Source organism: Urocitellus parryii, chromosome 1, assembly GCF_045843805.1.
Source record: "Urocitellus parryii isolate mUroPar1 chromosome 1, mUroPar1.hap1, whole genome shotgun sequence".
NCBI classification, from domain to species: Eukaryota; Metazoa; Chordata; class Mammalia; order Rodentia; family Sciuridae; genus Urocitellus; species Urocitellus parryii.
Window position 1 is genome coordinate 116,678,496 of NC_135531.1, and position 7,120 is coordinate 116,685,615.

At 33.4% G+C, this 7,120-nt stretch overlaps 1 non-coding gene across 1 annotated transcript; it reads left to right on the forward strand.

Annotated features, from left to right (window-relative positions):
- The first annotated feature begins 6,836 nt into the window (after positions 1-6,836).
- Trnas-cga (transfer RNA serine (anticodon CGA)) lies at positions 6,837-6,914 on the forward strand. The gene has a single exon. It is a non-coding gene; the product is annotated as a tRNA-Ser (tRNA).
- The last annotated feature ends 206 nt before the right edge of the window (positions 6,915-7,120 follow it).

Here is a 7,120-nt window from a genome sequence, read left to right on the forward strand (position 1 = left end):
TCTTAAAAGTTTTGATGCTTTTCATTTTATAATTTTCTTTTTTTAAAGATTATAAACCACAGTGTCTTTTCTATGTGTTCTGTGCTGTGTTGTTCAAAGAAACATGGCAACCTGTTGCTAATCAACACTTTCTTATGTCTCTCTGCTACTTTTATTATAAAATCAAGCATGTTTAAATGTGTAGAGGTAGAGGAATACAAGATAATGCATTGAAAACAATGGATAGATAAGACAAACTTTTAATCAGTCATCTAAGAAATAAATTTCATGTAAAAAGTGATTTTCAAAAATGATTGTTAATTCTTAGTCTGCCTTTTATGTTTATATAGTGTTGTTTGGGGATGTTTTAAAGAAATGATTGAAAGATATACAATCTATTTATTTTGGTAATCATTGTAAATTGTTTTAAAGAATTTTTTAAAAATATTTTTTAGTTGTAGATGGACATAATACCTTTATTTTATTTATTTATTTTTATGTGGTTCTGGGGATTGAACCCAGTGCCTCACATGTGCCCAGAAATCACTCCACCACTGAGCCACAACCTCAGCCCAATTATTGAAAATTTTAGTGGTGCTCATACCTTGTACTTAAAGGGTAAAAGAATAAAAATCTAGGGGCTGGGGTTGTGGCTCAGTGATAGAGCACTTGCCTCAAATGTATGAGCACCACATACAAATTAAAAATAAAGGTCCATCAACAAAGAAAATGAAAAAATAAATAAAATTTTAAAAAATAATAAAAATCTAAATTTTTCTGTCTCTAAATATATCTTTAATGAAAATATTTATTCCATATATATGTGTGTGTATATGTAAATTAATTTAAGTATACAGAACCTTGAATACATTAATCAAGCACTCTACCATTGAACTATATCCCTAGCCCAAACTTTTACTCTAGTGATGTTAATCTGGCAGAATAATCCTTTCCCCTCTTTCAGTAAAACCTCTCTCTTCTGTTTCTTTTGCCCGCTTCTTACATTGCCATTTCTCTATGTATTTATAGCTTTCCTTTTTCCATCTTTATTTAAAAGTTAATGTTCTTCAGGGTGTCCTGAGTCCTGTGTCACCTTTGACTGCACTCTTGACTAGACCATCTCCCCAGACATTCTATAGTAGAGCTGAATTACTTTACATTTATTCATTGGATTGCAAAGGTAGCACTGGGAATCACCATCACCATCACCATCTTCCTCCTTAACATCATCAGCAGCAGTACCTTCCTCATCAACCACCTGGCCAGTATTGAATGCTTGTGCCAGACATTGCTGGACATTTCATTTGTGATAGCTTTTTAAGATGTAATCACCCTTTAAGGTTGTTAATGTTTTAAGGTTGTTAATTTAACAAAGTCTTATTTTTGTATTTGTTAATAACTGTTAATCCACAATTATTTTGTCAGTTTAAACAGTGTGTCTAACTTCAGAGCTCATGCTCTTATTTGCTGTGCTTTTCTGCCTCCAAATTCATGCATGTAAATTTTGTTCAAAGTTATAGAAGAGACAGATGCTTTCAGCCAAATGAAATTGCATACAATTTAACTCAGAGTAAATTTTAAATAAAAGTTGTATTTGGCACTTGAACTTCTGATGTAATTGTTTAATGTTGTATTTCACACTTAGTCTAATTTACAATTCATTTTTTCAGAAGCTGTTAATGATGCCATGACAGTTTTTGAAACTGATAGAGCTGCTAATTGTTAAATGAAGTTTCTCTTTGGGTGAAAATGTTTGACTTGTAAGACATTTTAAATTGGCTATTACATTGTCATGCTGGTAGATCAAGAAGAAGATTTGAATCTAAATAAAATCTAGTTTTAGGTTATTATGGGAAATTCATTAATATATATTTATTTTTTTTGCAGTGCTGGAGATCAAGCCTAGGGCCTTGTACATGCTAGACAAGTGCTTTACACATTGAGCTGCATTTCCACCCCTATATTTCAATATTATGAAAAAAATAAACAAGTACCCCAACTTGTTTTTTGGGGGTTCTGGGGTTTGAAGTTGGTGGTGCTTTTACTGTTGAGCCACATCCCCAGCCCTCTTTTTAATTTTTTTAATTTTAAGACCAGGTCTCACTATTTGCTGAGGGCCTTGCTAAATTGCTAAGGCTAATCTCAAACTTGTTGATCCTTCTGCCTCAGCCTCCTGAGTTGCTGGGATTATTGGCAAGTACCACAGTGCCCGGCTAAAACTTTTAATTCTGTGAATACAATTTTTTTTTAAAGAAAAATCATACCTAGCAGAAGAAGCTGGATTATTTATTTTTTTCCTATTTATTTATTTATACTGGGATTGAACTCAGGGGTACTCAACCACTGAGCCATTCCCAGCCCAATTTTGTATTTTATTTAGAGACTGGTTCTTATTGAGTTGCTTAGTGCCTTACTTTTGCTAAGACTGGCTTTGAACTTGCATCCTCCTTCCTCAGCTTCCTGAGCTGTGGGATTGATTATAGGCATGTGCCCCCATGCCTAGCTAATTTATTTATTTTTATTTGGTGGTAAAGATTGAACCTAGTGGCTCACACATGCTAGGTAAGTGTTGTACCACTGAGCCAAAACCCGAGCCTCTCTGGATTATTTAATTTCTAGATTATGTTCAGTCCTGTGATCTTACGAATCTATGTGGATGTTTTTCCTTTGAATATATTCTCATACCGACAGTTCCTAGGGTCTTCAGATACGAGGTATATTGGAGTTTAGTGGAAGACTGTGAAGATAAAATATTATTCTTAAGAGGAAAATCCAGTAATCACGATGTTTGGCTGTCACTCAGTAAACAAAGTCTTATTTTTGTATTAGTATTTAGATTGCTGAAACTGAAGAATTTTAAGTGCTTAATGTTTAGACTCTTCAACTATATATTTGTGTTTTTAACATCAAAAGTAACATATAATCTTCTTATTGATGTGTTAGCATGAAAAATTCTGTAGAAAAGAGCTAAATTTTAAATCAAACATATTCTATAAATACACATATACACATAAAATTTTGGACATAGGCTTTCTTATATAAACTGTTGTGAATTGTAGATTTTCAAACAAGCCTAGAAAAGTAAATAATTTAAGTGATAATGTGTTTGAGGAGTAGCACTGATATTTTCATTTTATCTACAACTGATGCCCCTTTGAACTTTATTTTTATCATATTTTCTGAGTTTCCGTGTTAATTCCTAGAATTTCTACTTTTTGTAAAAACTTTTCAGGCTTTATAATAGGTCAGAGCTGGAGTAAGGCAGAGACAGGCTTTGTAGTATGTCAGAACTGGAGCAAGGCAGAGACACTGATATTTGCAAGTAACTTTTATACTTGTGTAAAAGACCCTTCCCTCCTTATCATTTAAAAAAAAATGATTAAGTTCAGAAGATTCTACAGGGTATTCTTCAGGGTACCCCAGCCTTGTTTTCCAATAGAAAAGCTTTGTTTTTATTTGTTTACTAAACTGGGATTTGCCTACAAATTTAACCACTTAAGATATTAACCTGGTGGTTTCACTCAGGCTCTTGAATAAGCCTCTGTTTCTGCTCTGACATGACTAATTTTGGAACCTTGAGCATGTTACTTCATGTCTCTCTGCTTTGGTTTCCTTTTCTATAAAGTGAAGATAATGAACATACCTACTTCATAGGGTCTTTATGATAATTAAATGAAGCAATTTATTATTTATTATTTATAACTGCATGAAACCTTATACATAAATGACTAAATCTGTGTTAGATCTGGCATCTGTCTGATGCCAAAGCTGGACTTTTACCACTATTAGGTCATATAGTTGAACTAAATCAAGGGAATGAAAAGAGTGAAATGAATTGAGGGATTGGGGCTAGAAGAAAAAGTTTAGTGCTTCTCTATCAAGGGGCAGCTCATGAACTCAGATAATGCATTTAGCCTGGGAAAGATCATAGAAATAAGTCTGCTACAGAAAGGAGGTTTTTATATGTGTCTCTCAATGGTAAGACTTCAGGATGTTACTAAAAAGAAATTTGTTTAAGCCTATTCTAGTCTAGAATTGTTTCAGACAGCATGGAAAATAGGTTGATTTTCCTAGAAACCTGTAAGTAATTTGATCAAGTGATTAGAAAGTCTTAATAATTGAGACACACAATAGTTTTGAATAGTAATGAACTTGACTTAAGATAGCCTGATTATAGAGAAAAAGTGATTACCATCAGATTATTAAAATGCAGTATTATCAGGACTTGAATTAAAATTCTAATTTAAATTTTAAGGTCTTTGTTAGTTTTGCCCAACAAAAGAATTAATTATTGTTTATAGCAATAAGTTATTTTTAAAAATCTTTAATAATATGCAAACATATTCCACAACCTGTTATTTCCTTGAATATTTGTTTTAGTCCTAAAGGTCACTACTAAACCACTGAGTATGTATGTTATTTAAACTTTTAATGGCAAAAATCACTTGTAACAAAAAGAGCTAAATGTATAAATAGGAAGGAGAAATTTGTAAAAGCATTTTTTAAAAGGCACCTGAACAGCGATCATAGTCATCCATACTGTTATCTGGTATTTTTTTTGAACCTGGAGGTGCTGAACCAGTGAGCTACCTCCTCAGCCCTTTTTATTTTATATTTTTAAACAGGCTAGGGCCTTCCTAATTGCTGCAGCTAGCTTTTAACTTGCAATCCTCCTGCCTTAATCTCCCCAAAATTTATCTAATGTAATGGAAGAGAAAAAAGGAAGGTATTATAACAACAAAAGAATTTCTAGAAATTGAACTTTTAGCTGATTCAGAGAATCAATGGAAAAGGTCTGAAGCTTAAGTTTCTAAAATGAAAACTTTATTATAAGCCCACAAAGTATACCAATAGAATTTGAACCAACCAATGATTTTCCTGTTTCTCATTAAGCGTATTCAGCTTATATCATAGAGAACCAGGTTTCAAAAAGAGAAAATTAGGGGCTGGGGATGTGGCTCAAGCGGTAGTACGCTCGCCTGGCATGCGTGTGGCCGGGTTCGATCCTCAGCACCACATACAAACAAAGATGTTGTGTCCGCCGAAAACTAAAAAATAAATAAATATTTTAAAAAAGAGAAAATTACTGAGGCATTCTTTGAGTCAGCATGACTTCAAAACTTGCAAATATATCTACCTCTGTCTGTATTTAATCTTAGGATTCATACCTACAAGATAAATTCAGCTGTCAGAATTGACACCATCACATCTAGCTATCTGATTTTATAGGTGAGGAGGAGGTAAGGGAAACTAAGAAACTAATGACATGGGTGAGATTGATTTGTTATTGTCAGGTTCGATAAAATTATCATGATTTTTCAACCAGCCCACTTTCTATGTATCCTTCTTTTGTCTATGCAAATTCTCCTCACCCCTGTTTCTTTTAAAGTAGTGCTTGAGATAGAATGCAGGGTGTGCATTCTGTCACTGAGCTACTGGGATTTGCCTAAAAGTTTATCCACTTCTTTCTCCTCTTGTTCATTTGCTAATTGAATAGAGTATGTGATGAAGATGGAATAGCACAAAAACATGAAAGGAGAAGCTATGAGACCACATTTAACATGCTATCATCTAACAACATGTATGTCAACGCTATGATACAGATTAGCTATCTGGTCTTTTAGTTTTAATTCCTGGAAAGATGATTTGTGAAGGATATTCTGAAGTATTTTTTTAACTTTTTAAAATATTTATCTTTTAGTTGTAGTTCGACCCAATACCTTTATTTTATTTTTATGTGGTGCTGAGGATTGAACCCAGGGCCTTGCACCTGCTAGGTGAATGCTATCCCGCTGAGCCACAACCCCAGCCCTGAAGTCTTTTAACATATGAAATTTCAAATTCTGAATTTTCTTACAATAGGAAATAAAACTACTCCCTGTAATAACAAATGTCTTTTAAAAAGTAAATTTCATTCCAGTAAGTAAAATTGACTGAATTTTGCCTGTGTCCCAATTATTTTGTGATAATAGGATGTCTATTATAAATTCATCCAAGGAAAACTTGGGGATTAAGTATTGAAAGCAGTAGTTGGCTATTCTCTGTTCATCTTTGATGAATTATTAAAACTGTTAGTAATTACAGTTAATCAACATTGTGAATATTCTTGCAGTTATTTAATCATAGGCTTTCTTTTATCACTATATATATTTCTTAACAATTTTTATCCTTCCTTTCCCTGAGTCTCCTTCACATCTTTCCATTTGGAGAAATACAAATTAATTTTAATATAATCATACTCCAAATATTATTAGTCAGCTTATAAAGTATGTATTCCAAAATCAAATATATTCTCATAGTGTCCATTAAGCTGCAGCCATAGTATCCCACTCTTTCCTTTTCCCTTTCTGAAAAATAAAAGCCATAGAGAAAAATTGTTTTAAACAAAGAGCCAAACTAGAAGAATTATATTTCTCATTATGAGGGACTGCATAAGACACAGAAGAGGGAAGGAATTGAAGGATAAGATGTCATGGATTTGAAGTGATCTCATACTACTTTGATAGTACTAACAAAATGAGAGAGAACACCTGAAGAAGTAAAAATTGAAATTATCATCTATCTGCATATCCTAACATGTGATTCTGTTTAGAATGTGAGCTAGGAATGTGACTTTATAAGATTGTTTGAATTTTATTTACTTAAAATAGGAGACAAAAATCCCAAGTGTTGACTATTGATTTTCTGCTGATGTTTTTCATGTCTGACTCTATCTTCAGGTTTCAGATAAAATAATATATCCATGGAGTTCAAAGCTAGCCTCAGCAAAAGTGAGCTGCTAAGGAACCCAGTGAAACCCTGCCTCTAAAAACAAACAATCAAACAAAAAATAAAACAAACAAACAACAACAAAAATAGGTGTGGGGATATAGCTCAGTTGGTAGAGTGCTTGCCTCGAATGCACAAGGTCCTGGGTTCAATCCCCAGCAGTACCAAAAAAAAAAAAAAAAAGAAAGAAAATATAGTTGAGGATTGAAGGACACTCGCAGAGTCCATGCAAAGTCCAAAGACCACACCACATGAGAGATTTATTGTCAGAGCATGGAGCCAACTGACAAGGCTGTCCCACCAAGGAGAGCAGCAGCCTGTGGGCACTCACAGACAGCTCTATAGCCTGAAAGAGGAATTTCACAACCATGCT